Raw genomic sequence first — 16,318 nt, forward strand, 5'->3', positions numbered from 1 at the left:
TTTTAAGGTGGAAGCGGCAGACTTTAGCCAAGGACTGAATGTGAGGAGGGAAAGAAAGATCTGAGTCAAATGTGACCCCAAGACATCGGGCATGCGGGGTAGGGGTAATGATGGAGTTGTTGTCAGTTATAGAGAGATTGGGGGTGGAGATTTTGGAAGAAGCGGGAAAATGAGGAGCTCAGTTTTGGAGAGATTTAGCTTGAGGTAGTGAGAGGACATCCAGGAGAGATGTGAGAAAGACAGTTAGTGACATGGGTTAGCAAGGAAGGAGATAGGCCTGGTGCAGAGAAGTAGATTTGGGTGTCGTCAGCATTCAAATGATATTGGAAACCGTGGGACTTTATTAGGGAACCTAGTGATGACGTGTAGATTGAGAAGAGAAGGGGACCGAGGACAGAGCCTTGCAGTACTCCGACAGAAAGTGGTGATGGGGCAGAGGAGGCCCCAGAGAAGCTACACTAAAGTTACAGTTTGACAGGTAGGAAGAGAGCCACGAGAGGGCTATGTCACAGATGCCGAAGGATTGGAAGGTTTGGAGCAAAAGAGGGTGGTCAACAGTGTCAAAGGCTGCGGACAGATCAAGGAGGATAAGCAGAGAGAAGTGACCTTTTGATTTTGCTGTAGGTAGGTTGTTAATAACCTTAACAATTGCTGTCTCTGTGGAGTGATGGGGACGAAATCCAGAATGCAGTGGGTCAAGAAGGGAGTTTAACTTAAGGAAATGGGATAGGCGTGCATATATTAGTTTTTCGAGAAGCTTTGAGGCAAGAGGGAGGAGGGAAATAGGGTAGTAGTTGGATGGGGAGGTAGGATCAAGGGAAGGTTTTTTGAGGATAGGTGTGACCAGTGCATGTTTCATCAATGAGGGAAATATACCGGTGCTGAGGGAGAGGTTGAAAATGTGTGTTAATATAGGGGTAAGGCTAGCAGAGAGAGAGGGGAGTAGCTGTGAGAGGATATGGTCAAGGGGACAGGTAGTGAGGTGAGAGCGCAGTATAAGTGCCGAAACTTCTTCCTCAGTAACAGGGGAGAATTGAGAGCATTTGAGAGGGTGAGAGAATGGAATTATGCTGAGAGCTGATTTCATTTCTGATGGAGTCAATTTTGTTATTGAAGTGGCTGGCAAAGTCTTGAGCTGACAGAGAAGTTGTATTAGGATGTGGGGGAGGGCGGTTTTGGGTTGGAAGAAAGATTAGCAATAAAAGTAGAGAAGTAGTGTTGCTTATGGAGATTAAGGGCAGAATAGTAGGAGTTCAAGATGAATTTGTAATGAAGAAAATTAGCTGAACTCTGAGATTTTCTCCAGTGCCGCTCAGCAGTACGGGAACATCTGCGTAGGTACCGTGTCAGAGGAGTATGCCAGGGCTGAGGGTGTGATTTCCGAGCTATGGTAAGAGGGGCGAGATTGTCAAGGACGGATGTAAGGGTGGAATTATAGTGGCAGATAGATTGTTCAGGGCAGGAAAAGTAGGAGAAGGATGAGAGGAGAGGTTTGAGGGAATTAGCAAGCTGTTGCTGATCTAATGACGTAATGCTTCTGTGAAATTTGGTGTGAGGAGTAGAAGGAGGGAGAGTTGTAGGGAGGGATGATATGTTGCAAGTAAGGAGATGGTGGTCAGAATAGGTAAAGTTTGTGAGTACAAAAGTAAGGTGAGTTTAAGAGAGATGGGCTAATGAACAGTGCAGGTGGAGAGGGAGAAGGAGTAAGTGAGTAATGTAGTTTGTTTTAGAGACAAGAGGTAGCAAAAATGATTATGAATATATTGAGCATTTTTACAAAAGTGGGAACCAGTTAAACACATAAGACACAGTATTACAGTAGCAATTGCATAAGGTAACAATGAGGTATATGAAACATAATTTTACAAAAGTACTTGCCTTGTGTCTTGCCCCTTGCCCAATCCTTGTTCAATTCTTGTATAATTCTATTGTTAATGCCTCACTTATAAAATGTTCACTTCAAAAATGTATTTCTTTTTGCTCTTGTGCTTTAAAAGCTTACCCGTCAAGTTGTCTTACTTCTGCTTGTAATCTCATTAGCTACTGTTTATTGTAGCCTCTATCTTCCAAACGCTTGACTAGATCTAAAGAATGTTCATGATATTTAGACACAGCACTACATATTCTTCTAATTCTTATTAGCTGTCCCTTGGCAATTGCTTTAGTAACATGATTTGAATGGCAAGAGTCTGCTTGCAATATTGTGTTGCCAGTTATTTCCTTTCTATATAATTCAGTGCTTAGAGTATCACCCCCTATCATTTGAAAATCTAGGTAATCTATACAGCTATCACTCAATTGATAGGAAAATTTAAGATTAACATTATTCTCATTTAGCAGTTTAACAAAGGATTCAGCCTGCAGGCCTGTGCCATTCCATATTATGATAAGATCATCTCTGTATTTTTGTGCTCCACTTGTAATATAGCGCATATTAGTCACGGCTAGCTGTGTGTACTCCAGTCTGTTAATTTATTGCAAGGCTACAAAAAGTATTCTAATCACAAGGTGTTTTTTATATATATATATATTATGGTTCAGTATGTTTTTTTTTTATTATAACATATGTTTTTCAGTTTTCAGAGGTTACCCAAAGACAAATATGTATTAAGTTGTGTTACGGGAGCCGGGATCTAGGGCAGGGAATTAGGAATGTTGAATCACAACTCTCAGAGTGTGAACAGGATTAATAAAGATTGTTATAGGGATGAGTCACCAGCGGAGATCAGACAACAGGCAGCTACTAGATAAATAAACATAATTTGCTTTCTTGCTAATTCTTCATTTACTTTCAGAACATTTTTTCTGAAATTTCACTGGAGAAAAGCTTTCTTGTAGTTTTATCAAAGGGCACCCATTTATTTGATAATTTTTTTAATAAAAAAAATATCAAATTAATTAATTAGTTAATTTATTAATTACTTTTTAGTACTTTTTATTACTCGTTATTGAATTTTATCAATCAATTTCTTGTAGAAGGAAAAAAGTCACTTTAACCAATTTGGCTGCTAACTGAATGGGTTAATGTTTATATTGATCAATGCTATTTCACATAATGGACATGTAATTTCACTAACAATGTAGCTACTATGTTGTAAAAAGATGACCTAGTTGTTGAATTTAACAGGTCTACGTACATAGCAGAAGTACTATAAACGTAATATTATACTTGTTTTATACTAGACCTTATACATAATCACAAATTAAAAGTGTTTATATGTTGGTTAAAAGGAAAGAGCTGTATAATATATCTAGGTGTCTCTCCCTATTCTACTGGCTAATGGGCAACAATAAATATTAATATTTATGTTATTGACAAGAGGGGGCAGTACAAAAGCACTTGGAGGGGGGTTGTAGTCCGGTGACCATACAGAGGATTAGTCTGTAATGGTGCATTTGGGATGAGCTCTTCAGAACCCCTGACCTCACGATCTTTTGTTAGTTTTTATATGACACACAAGGCTTCAAGAAGTTTAGAATACTTTTTTTGTTCTTATACATCCTTTACATTGTCCTCAGTACCCCTAACAGGCCAGGTTTTTATTAACTAAATTAGAGCACAGGTGAAATAATCAGCTGATCAGTTACTAACCTGCTCTCACCTATCAGATGATTAGTTCACCTGAGCTCTAGTTCGGATATCATGAAAATCTGTCCTGTTAGTGTGCCCTGAGGACTGGCCTTAAGAAGCCCTGCTGTAGAATTTCCTTTAGCGCATGTTGGTATCCTGATACCATGAAGTATTGGCCTTTCTGATGCTTGGTCAGCCAAGTGCCCAATATCAGGATGACGTAACTTCAGAATTTCATATTTCTTTGTTCAGTGAATGATTATTTACTTTTTAAGTATTTTCTTACATTTACAAGTTCAAAGAAAGACTTCAGCATTACCACCTTAACAATGCAATCTTAGCAAAATGAGTGGACCCTAACTGCCTGTCTCTAGGAAGATGACAACAGACAGCACTTTAAATGGTAGTATCCAAATTACGTGGCGTCTAAATAACATTGTGTGTGAGTGACAGAGCATTTCCCCTTTACAAGCCCCCCCAACAGTTTAATGAACATTGATTAATCTAGCACAATGCCTTTAATTGTGTAAATTAGTAGTAACTCCTTATGTTTACAAGAAGTGAGAAGTGAACTCTAAAGTACTATATTAACAAAATGAGGCTGAATCAATATTTTTGATAAGAGCCTCTTTAATTTTCAAATCCATTAGGTCTCTCGTTGTCTTCCACTTAAAAACCTATTACATAAATTAGATTCAGGTGTAGCTTCTATGGGTAGAACTTTGAAAAGCTTTCCTATATCATGAAAAAGGCAGATTTTGTGTATTTCAGAGATCTTCTTCAGTTCTCCCTTAGTATCTTATAAATTCTTATTATTTGGAGATCTCAACCACTTATTAGAGAAACTCCTTATATGTTCCCCCATCTAGTCTTCAATGCTCTGCAGGTGCGACCTACATATGGGCTACCACTGAGACAGTGGCCTCTATTTATCAAGTCGTCAACTGCAAATACGCTAGAATTCTGCAGCGTATTTGTGGCGAGCCTGATTCGCCTTAGTTATCAAACCCTACAAACCGGCAAAAGTAGAATTTTGTGATGTAAAATACAATCCGCTGGACTCAGTCTGACACAGATCGACGATTATGTCACTACAGATGTTCCGAACGCAAGTTCGGCACAAACTGACTACTTTTGTAAGTTTTCAAATATCTACCAGGTACGTTCGCCACTATTCCGGCCCAGCGTACCTGGCTTTCAATCCGCCGCCCTGGAGGCGGCGAATGCCATAGGAATCAATGGGAGTCGGAAAGCAGCGAGAACTTATGTTCGCTGCTGCCCGATATCCCATTGATTCCTATGGGAATGTTTACACCTAACACCCTAACATGTACCCCGAGTCTAAACACCCCTAATCTGCCCCCCTTACACCGCTGCCACCTACATTATACTTATGAACCCCTAATCTGCTGTCCCTACACTGCCGCCACCTAAATAAAAGATATTAACCCCTATCCCACCGCTCCTGGACCCCGCCGCAACTAAACTTATTAACCCCTAAACCGCCGCTCCCGGAGCCCACCGTCACCTACATTATACTTATTACTTACTAATAGTTACATTGTAGCTAGCTTAGGATTTATTTTTATTTTACAGGCAACGTTGTATTTATTTTAACTAGGTAGAATAGTTATAAAATAGTTATTAACTATTTAATAACTTCCTAGTTAAAATAAATACAAAAGTACCTGTAAAATAAAACCTAACCTAAGTTACAATTACACCTAACACTACACTATAATTAAATAAATTCCCTAAACTAAATACATATTAAATACAATTAAAAGAAGTGGTCCTCCAGATGGGCAGAAGTCTTCATCCAGACGGCATCTTCTATCTTCATCCATCCAGCGCGAAGCGGCTCCATCTTCAAGACATCTGACGCGGAGCATCATCTTCTGACGACGGCGACTGAAGAATGAAAGTTCCTTTAAGTGACGTCATCCAAGATCCAATCAGCCAATAGGATTAAAGGGCCACTGTAAGTAAATATTTTCTATGCCTGTTACTAACTAACTACCCCAAATATGCTTTTTATCAATCGCATTTCATTAACATATCTCTACCGTATATCAGAAATCTTGTCTGCAAATTTGTTTTCCACACCCACTCCGTGGGTATCCTTTGCTCTGTACCAATCAGTTTACAATACCTAGGTTTCAAAATGGCGCTTTAAACACAAAGTTATTGGTTTAAGTATTTTGAACACGCAGTGCTGAAAATAGTGGGCAGGATAACGTGACATCATCGGCGAATAAAAGATATAACTTTTAGAACGTTATGAAACTTTGTTTTGGAGAAAATATAGGTCAGTAGGTTTTAATTAATGTTTATTAACTTTAATATGTTAGTTGTTTAGCTTAAAAATTATAACAGAAAGTAATCCTTTAAGCTTGCATTCTATTGGCTGTTCCAATCAGCCAATAGAATGCAAGCTCAATCCTATTGGCTGATTGGATCAGCCAATAGGATTGAACTTCAATCCTTTTGGCTGATTGCATCAGCCAATAGGATTTTTCCTACCTTAATTCCGATTGACTGATAGAATTCTATCAACCAATCGGAATTGAAGGGACGCCATCTTGGATGACGTCACTTAAAGGAACCTTCATTCTTCAGTCGCCGTCGTCAGAAGAGGATGCTCCGCGTCACATGTCTTGAAGATGGAGCTGCTCCGCGCCGGATGGATGAAGATAGAAGATGCTGCCTGGATGAAGACTTCTGCCCGTCTGGAGGACCACTTCTGCCCGTCTGGAGGACCACTTCTGCCGGCTTCGTTGAGGACTTCGGCCCGGTTGGGTGAAGACTTCTCAAGGTAGGGTGATCTTCAAGGGGTTAGTGTTAGGTTTTTTTAAGGGGGGATTGGGTGGGTTTTAGAGTAGGGTTGGTTGTGTGTGGGTGGTGGGTTTTAATGTTGGGGGTTTGTAAAATTTTTTTACAGGTAAAAGAGCTGATTACTTTGGGGCAATGCCCTGCAAAAGGCCCTTTTAAGGGCTATTTGTAATTTCAGTGTAGGGTAGGGCTTTTTTTATTTTGGGGGGATTTTTTATTTTGTTAGGGGGATTAGATTAGGTGTAATTAGTTTAAAAATCTTGTACTTTGTTTATTATTTTCTGTAATTTAGTGGGGGGGTTTTGTACTTTAGATAAAAAAATGTAATTGTATTTAATTGTATTTAGTTTAGGGAATTTATTTAATTATAGTGTAGTGTTAGGTGTAATTGTAACTTAGGTTAGGTTTTATTTTACATGTATATTTGTATTTATTTTAACTAGGAAGTTATTAAATAGTTAATAACTATTTAATAACTATTCTATCTAGTTAAAATAAATACAAAGTTGCCTGTAAAATAAAAATAAACCCTAAGCTAGCTACAATGTAAGTAATAGTTTAATTGTAGCTATCTTAGGGTTTATTTTACAGGTAAGTATTTAGTTTTAAATAGGAATAATTTATTTAATAATAGTAATATTTATTTAGATTATTTAAATTATATTTAAGTTAGGGGGTGTTAGGGTTAGGGTTAGACTTAGGTTTAGGGGTTAATAAATTAAATATAGTGGTGGCGACGTTGGGGGCGGCAGATTAGGGGTTAATAAATGTAGGTAGGTGGCGGCGGTGTAGGGGGGGCAGATTAGGGGTTAATTAATATAATGTAGGTGGCTCCAGGAGTGGCGGTTTAGGGGTTAATAACTTTATTTAGTTGCGGTGGGCTCCGGGAGCGGCGGATTAGGGGTTAATACATTTATTAGAGTTGCGGCGGGGTCTGGGAGCGGCGGTATAGGGGGTAAACAGTATAGTATAGTGTGGGTGTTTAGTGACAGGGTACCAAGAAAGCTGTAAAAAAGCCAAAGAGCAGCGAGATTGATAACTGTTAGTTAACAACAGTCCGCTGCTCATCGCACCGTACTTGGTGCGCGGCTTTTTGACAGCTTTTTTGATAATTTTGGAGAACGTATTGAGGTCCACGGCAGCAATGTTAGGCGATCTTAGGCGAGCGTATTGGTGTCGTCGAATGCAAGTCAGTTGACGCTTTGATAAATAGATGCCAGTGTGTCAACTAGACCACATAAATAAAATCACATGAAAGTTTAGATGTAATTTAAAGGTCTCTCCTTTATTCAAAGAAGAACATTCCTTCTTTTTGTGATCTACAAATTTACAAGTCTTGCAGCTTTTATACTACATTTATAGCTCCCAGATATTTTTTATTAAGTTTCTTAAAGGTGGACTATTGGTATTTTTCCTTTTCTTTTTACTTATAATCACATTGCTGGGTGCTAAAGCTGTTTTTAAAGATGGTGCTTTCTTAAAGTAAAGGTAAAGGCCTCTAGTTATCAAGCTGTCAACCTCAAATACGCTGGAATTCCGCAGCGTATTTGTGGCGAGGCTGATTTGCCTTAGTTATCAAGCCCGGCAAAAGTAGAATTTTGTGACGTAAGCTTCGATCCGCCGGACTCAGTCCGACACAGATCGATTCTTACGTCACTCCAGATGTTCTGAACACAAGTTCGGCACAATCTGACTACTTTTGCTAGTTATCAAAAAACTAGCAGGTACGCTCTGCACTTTTCCGGCCCAGCGTACCTGGTTTTCAATCCGCCCGTCCTGGAGGCGGCGGATCCCATAGGAATCAATGGGAGTCTGACCATAGCGAAAGCTCATGTTCGCTGCTGCCCGACATCCCATTGATTCCTATGGGAAATGTCTGCACCTAACACCCTAACATGTACCCTGAGTCTAAACACCCGGGAGCGGCGGTTTAGGGGTTAATACATTTATTATAGTTGCGGTGGGGTCTAGGAGTGGTGGTTTAGGGGTTAATAACTTTATTTAGTTGCATGGAGCTCCGGGAGCGCCGGTATAGGGGGTAGAACAGTGTAGTTTAGTGTGGGTACTTAGTGACAGGCTAGCAATAAAGCTGGGAAAAAGCCGAAAAGCAGCGAGATCGGAAGAGTGATAACTATCACAGTCCGCTGCTCATCACCCCGTACTTGGTGCGCGGCTTTTTGACAGCTTTATTGATAACTTTGGCAAGCATATTCAGGTCCACGGCGGTGATGTGAGGCGAGCTTAGGCGGGCGTATTGGGGCCGGTGATGGCAGGTAAGTAGACACGTTGATAACTAGAGGCCATAGAGTCTTTGAAAAGCCCAATTAATTCTTCAATATCATTACAATGCAGTCGCTAATTTTTTTTTCATGGTTCAAGCTTTACTTTTGATGATATATAATATTTATTTTGTCTACCATTTCCTTGCAGACTCCTCCCAGCTTCTACTTCATTGTTTCTGTGTTTCATCTTAGAGAGCTGTCCCACCCACTCTCTACGTCGACTGATTGCACGTGCATTGGGCAAATTTCACCCGATACATAGTATTCAATGAAGTTCTTCAATTCACTTGGACCACGATCGCTGTGTAAGCTGCTGTTTTCTGCAGAATTGGAAGATAAGTCGCACGGAGCATGTGCGTCTCATGAACGAGCACAGTGAGTAGGTAAGACGATTCAAGTCGGACGCATGCATTCAGTACTCATGTGATGTAGTAGTGGATGGGCTGACCAACCCGGGGGGAAAACGATAATTGGAGGACACTATATATATTGAGTGTCAATCAAGTATTGCAAAATGCCAGGGCGGAGGAAAAATAGTTGTTGTCTGCTACTTATAAGGTAGTAATCTAAGTTATATAATAACATATATAAAAAATGTTGAATGAAACTTGGGCTAATTTTAGATAAACTTTAAGAGGTCGTTAACAAGTGTGGTTAACTTTACCTTACCTTTAAAGACCACTAATAAGGATCCACCAACAAGGGTATTTGTAGAGCTGAATTCTTCAAAATAAAAGACCAATGTTTCTTGATGATATTATTAATTTTACTAAAATTATAATTATACTTTGTGATAAATTTGTATTGTATAGTATGCTATATTTTATCATATAGGCCTCTATTAACAAAGGTCTTGCAGTGCGGATCAGGTCTGCAAGTCCTCGCTGAATGCAGAGAGCAATACGCTCTCCGTATTCAGCATTTCACCAGCAGCTCACAAGAGCTGCTGGTGCAGCGCCGCCCCCTGCTGACTCACGGCCAATTGGCCGCCAGCAAGGAGGTATCAATCAACCCGATCGTACTTGATTGGGTTGAATTCCGGGGATGTCTGTCCGCCTGCTCAGAGCAGGCGGACAGGGTTATGGAGCAGCGGTCTTTGTGACCGCTGCTTCATAACTGCTGTTTCTGGAGAGCCTGCAGGCTTGCCAGAAACACGGGGCATCAAGCTCCATTCGGAGCTTGATAGATAGGCACCATAATGTTGTGTTGTATAGTATGTTATATTTTATCATATAATATTGTATTGTATAGAATCTGTTATATTTTATTATATAATATTGTATTGTATAGTATCATGTTATATTTTATCATATAATATTGTATTGTATAGTATCATGTTATATTTTATCATATAATATTGTATTGTATAGTATGTTATATTTTATCATATAATATTGTATTGTATAGTATCATGTTATATTTTATCATATAATATTGTATTGTATAGTATGTTATATTTTATCATATAATATTGTATTGTATAGTATCATGTTATATTTTATCATATAATATTGTATTGTATAGTATCTGTAATATTTTATCATATAATATTGTATAGTATAGTATGTTATATTTTATCATATAATATTGTATAGTATAGTATGTTATATTTTATCATATAATATTGTATTGTATAGTATCTGTAATAATTTATCATATAATATTGTATAGTATAGTATGTTATATTTTATCATATAATATTGTATTGTATAGTATGTTATATTTTATCATATAATATTGTATTGTATAGTAGCTGTTATATTTTATCATATAATATTGTATTGTATAGTATATGTTATATTTTATCATATAATATTGTATTGTATAGTTTGTTATATTTTATCATATAATATTGTATTGTATAGTATCTGTTATATTTTATCATATAATATTGTATTGTATAGTATCTGTTATATTTTATCATATAATATTGTATTGTATAGTATCATGTTATATTTTATCATATAATATTGTATTGTATAGTATCATGTTATATTTTATCATATAATATTGTATTGTATAGAATCATGTTGTATTTTATCATATAATATTGTATTGTATAGTATCTGTAATATTTTATCATATAATATTGTATTATATAGTATGTTATATTTTATCATATAATATTGTATTGTATAGTATGTTATATTTTATCATATAATATTGTATTGTATAGTATCATGTTATATTTTATCATATAATATTGTATTGTATAGTATCTGTTATATTTTATCATATAATATTGTATTGTATAGTATCTGTAATATTTTATCATATAATATTGTATTATATAGTATGTTATATTTTATCATATAATATTGTATTGTATAGTATGTTATATTTTATCATATAATATTGTATTGTATAGTATCTGTTATATTTTATCATATAATATTGTATTGTATAGTATCTGTAATATTTTATCATATAATATTGTATTATATAGTATGTTATATTTTATCATATAATATTGTATTGTATAGTATGTTATATTTTATCATATAATATTGTATTGTATAGTATGTTATATTTTATCATATAATATTGTATTGTATAGTATCTGTAATATTTTATCATATAATATTGTATTGTATAGTATCTGTTATATTTTATCATATAATATTGTATTGTATAGTATCTGTTATATTTTATCATATAATATTGTATTGTATAGTATCTGTTATATTTTATCATATAATATTGTATTGTATAGTATGTTATATTTTATCATATAATATTGTATTGTATAGTATCTGTTATATTTTATCATATAATATTGTATTGTATAGTATATGTTATATTTTATCATATAATATTGTATTGTATAGTATCTGTTATATTTTATCATATAATATTGTATTGTATAGTAGCTGTTATATTTTATCATATAATATTGTATTGTATAGTATCTGTTATATTTTATCATATAATATTGTATTGTATAGTATGTTATATTTTATCATATAATATTGTATTGTATAGTATCTGTTATATTTTATCATATAATATTGTATTGTATAGTATGTTATATTTTATCATATAATATTGTATTGTATAGTATCTGTTATATTTTATCATATAATATTGTATTGTATGGTATCTGTTATATTTTATCATATAATATTGTATTGTATAGTATCTGTTATATTTTATCATATAATATTGTATTGTATAGTATATGTTATATTTTATCATATAATATTCTATTGTATAGTATGTTATATTTTATCATATAATATTGTATTGTATAGTATCTGTTATATTTTATAATATAATATTGTATTGTATAGTATCTGTTATATTTTATCATATAATATTGTATTGTATAGTATGTTATATTTTATTATATAATATTGTATTGCATAGTATCTGTTATATTTTATCATATAATATTGTATTGGATAGTATCTGTTATATTTTATAATATAATATTGTATTGTATAGTATCTGTTATATTTTATCATATAATATTGTATTGTATAGTATCTGTTATATTTTATAATATAATATTGTATTGTATAGTATCTGTTATATTTTATCATATAATATTGTATTGTATAGTATATGTTATATTTTATCATATAATATTGTATTGTATAGTTTGTTATATTTTATCATATAATATTGTATTGTATAGTATCTGTTATATTTTATCATATAATATTGTATTTTATAGTATCTGTTATATTTTATCATATAATATTGTATTGTATAGGATGTTATATTATATCATATCATATAATATTGTATTGTATAGTATCTCTTATATTTTATCATATAATATTGTATTGTGTAATATCATGTTAAAATTAAATTTATCATATAATATTGTATTGTATAATATCTGTTATATTTTATCATATAATATTGTATTGTTTAGTATGTTATATTTTATCATATAATATTGTATTGTATAGTATGTTATATTTTATCATATAATATTGGACTGTATAGTATCTGTTATATTTTATCATATAATATTGTATTGTATAGTATATGTTATAGTTTATCATATAATATTGTATTGTATAGTTTGTTATATTATATCATATAATATTGTATTGTATAGTATCTCTTATATTTTATCATATAATATTGTATTGTATAGTATGTTATATTATATCATATCATATAATATTGTATTGTATAGTATCTCTTATATTTTATCATATAATATTGTATTGTGTAATATCATGTTATAATTAAATTTATCATATAATATTGTATTGTATAATATCTGTTATATTTTATCATATAATATTGTATATGATTATAGTTTATCATATAATATTGTATTGTATAGTTTGTTATATTATATCATATAATATTGTATTGTATAGTATCTCTTATATTTTATCATATAATATTGTATTGTATAGCATGTTATATTATATCATATCATATAATATTGTATTGTATAGTATCTCTTATATTTTATCATATAATATTGTATTGTGTAATATCATGTTATAATTAAATTTATTATATAATATTGTATTGTATAATATCTGTTATATTTTATCATATAATATTGTATTGTTTAGTATGTTATATTTTATCATATAATATTGTATTGTATAGTATGTTATATTTTATCATATAATATTGTATTGTATAGTATCTGTTATATTTATCATATAATATTGTATTGTATAGTATGTTATATTATATCATATAATATTTTATTGTATAGTATCTGTTATATTTTTTCATATAATATTGTATTGTATAGTAGGTTATATTATATCATATAATATTGTATTGTATAGTATGTTATATTATATCATATAATATTTTATTTTATAGTATCTGTTATATTTTTATCATATAATACTGTATAGTATAATATCATGTTAAATTTTATCATATAATATTGTATTGTATAGTATGTTATATTTTATTATATCATATTTTATTGTATAGTATCTGTTATATTTTATCATGTAATATTGTATTGTATAGTTTGTTATATTTGATCATATAATATTGTATTGTATAGTATTTGTTATATTTTATCATATACTATTGTATTGTATAGTATCTGTTATATTTTATCATATAATATTGTATTGTATAGTATGTTATATTTTATCATATAATATTGTATAGTATAGTATGTTATATTTTATCATATAATATTGTATTTTTATAGTATCTGTTGTATTTTATCATATAATATTGTATTGTATAGTATGTTATATAATATCATATAATATTTTATTGTATAGTATCTGTTATATTTTTATCATATAATATTGTATAGTATAATATCATGTTAAATTTTATCATATAATAGTGTATTGTATAGTATGTTATATTTTATTATATCATATTTTATTGTATAGTATCTGTTATATTTTATCATGTAATATTGTATTGTATAGTTTGTTATATTTGATCATATAATATTGTATTGTATAGTATTTGTTATATTTTATCATATACTATTGTATTGTATAGTATCTGTTATATTTTATCATATAATATTGTATTGTATAGTATGTTATATTTTATCATATAATATTGTATAGTATAGTATGTTATATTTTATCATATAATATTGTATTTTTATAGTATCTGTTGTATTTTATCATATAATATTGTATTGTATAGTGTCTGTTCTATTTTATCTATTTTATATTTTATCATATAATATTGTTTTGTATAGTATCTGTTATATTTTATCATATAATATTGTATTGTATAGAATGTTATATTTTATCATATAATATTGTATTGTATAGTATCTGTTATATTTTATCAAATAATATTGTATTGTATAGTATGTTATATTTTATCATATAATATTTTATTGTATAGTATGTTATATTTTATCATATAATATTGTATAGTATAGTATCTGTTATATTTTATCATATAATATTGTATAGTATAGTATCATGTTATATTTTATCATATAATATTGTATTGTATAGTATCTGTTATATTTTATCATATAATATTGTATTGTATAGTATCTGTTATATTTTATCATATAATATTGTATAGTATAGTATCATGTTATATTTTATCATATAATATTGTATTGTATAGTATCTGTTATATTTTATCATATAATATTGTATAGTATAGTATCTGTTATATTTTATCATATAATATTGTATAGTATATTATCATGTTATATTTTATCCTATATTGCATTGTATAGTATGTTATATTTTATCATATAATATTGTATTGTATAGTATCATGTTATATTGTATTATATCAGTGTGTATTACTTATATTGCACAAATATGCACAGTCCATTAGTTTTAAAATTAAAATAAATAGCATTAATTCAACCCCATTTCATACAATATACATATATATGTAACATGTTAGACATTCTTAGTTTAGTCACAATAGGGTTAATGCACTCTCTAGGTATCCTGGTTCTTTCCTATCTGCATCCTTTGCTGGGTGTAACAACTGGCACTAAAACATAGAATTTAATATAAATAACAACTCTGGCCACCTGCCAGCTCTTCCGTGACTTCATACGTTAAAGATAAATCTCTTTAAAGGACCATCCTGTTGTGTGAGGCTGTGTGACTTATGCTGGGACCGCTACTGGCACCCACACTGTTGGTGTGATAATCATGTGATATCTGGAGGGTCATGTGACAACTGTGTGATATCTAAAAAGTCATGTGACAGCTTTATGATATTCTAGAGGGTCATGTGAAAATTGTATGATATCTAGAGAGTCATGTGACAACCGTGTGATATCTAGACAGTCATGTGACAACTGTATGATATTCTAGAGAGTCATGTGAAAACCGTGCAATATCTAGAGGGTCATGTGACAACACTATGATATCTAGACGGTCATGTAAAAACTGTATGAAACTGTATGACATCTAGAGGGTAATGTGATAACTGTATGATATCTAGAGAGTCATGTGACAACTGTGTGCTATCTAGACAGTCATATGACAACTATATGATATTCTAGAGAGTCATGTGACAACCGTGTGTTATCTAGACAGTCATGTGACAACTTTATATTCTACAGGGCCATGTGACAACAGTATGCTATCTTGAGGTTCATGTGACAACCGTAAGATATCAAGAGGGTCACGTAACAACCGTATAATATCTAGAGGCTCAAGTAACAGCCATATGACATCTAGAGGGTCATGTCAGGACAACCATTTAAACGGGAGTCTATTGTGTTTTGTACAAGGATCTCATGGATTTATTGTATTTATTTATTTTGAGAAAATATTTTACACAATTCCTTTTTTATTACTCTAAATCCAATGTATAAAGGGTTAATAAACATTGGCCACATGTTATACAGACAGCCAGTTGAACCCTTATGAGACTCTACTGCTCCCATGGGTAAATAAATGTATCTTTAGCTCAGACAGAGGTGCATGTATCCCATTTATTACTCTACACCTGGTGTCTAACATGTTAGAAAACTGGCATTGTCACTAAAGTATGTACAGATGAGAGCGCTACATCACATCAGCTCATAGGGGTTTTGAGGATTAATTCTATGACCTGATGCCTTTTAACTCCAAAGTTGACCAAATGTTTTTATAGCCATATATGAGGCAGACATGAATGAAAATCATTGGCAATGGGAGTTCTCAATGCCTAGGGCAGCACAAATACCAAGTGC

The sequence above is a fragment of the Bombina bombina genome, chromosome 7 (assembly GCF_027579735.1).
Source record: "Bombina bombina isolate aBomBom1 chromosome 7, aBomBom1.pri, whole genome shotgun sequence".
Lineage (NCBI taxonomy): Eukaryota > Metazoa > Chordata > Amphibia > Anura > Bombinatoridae > Bombina > Bombina bombina.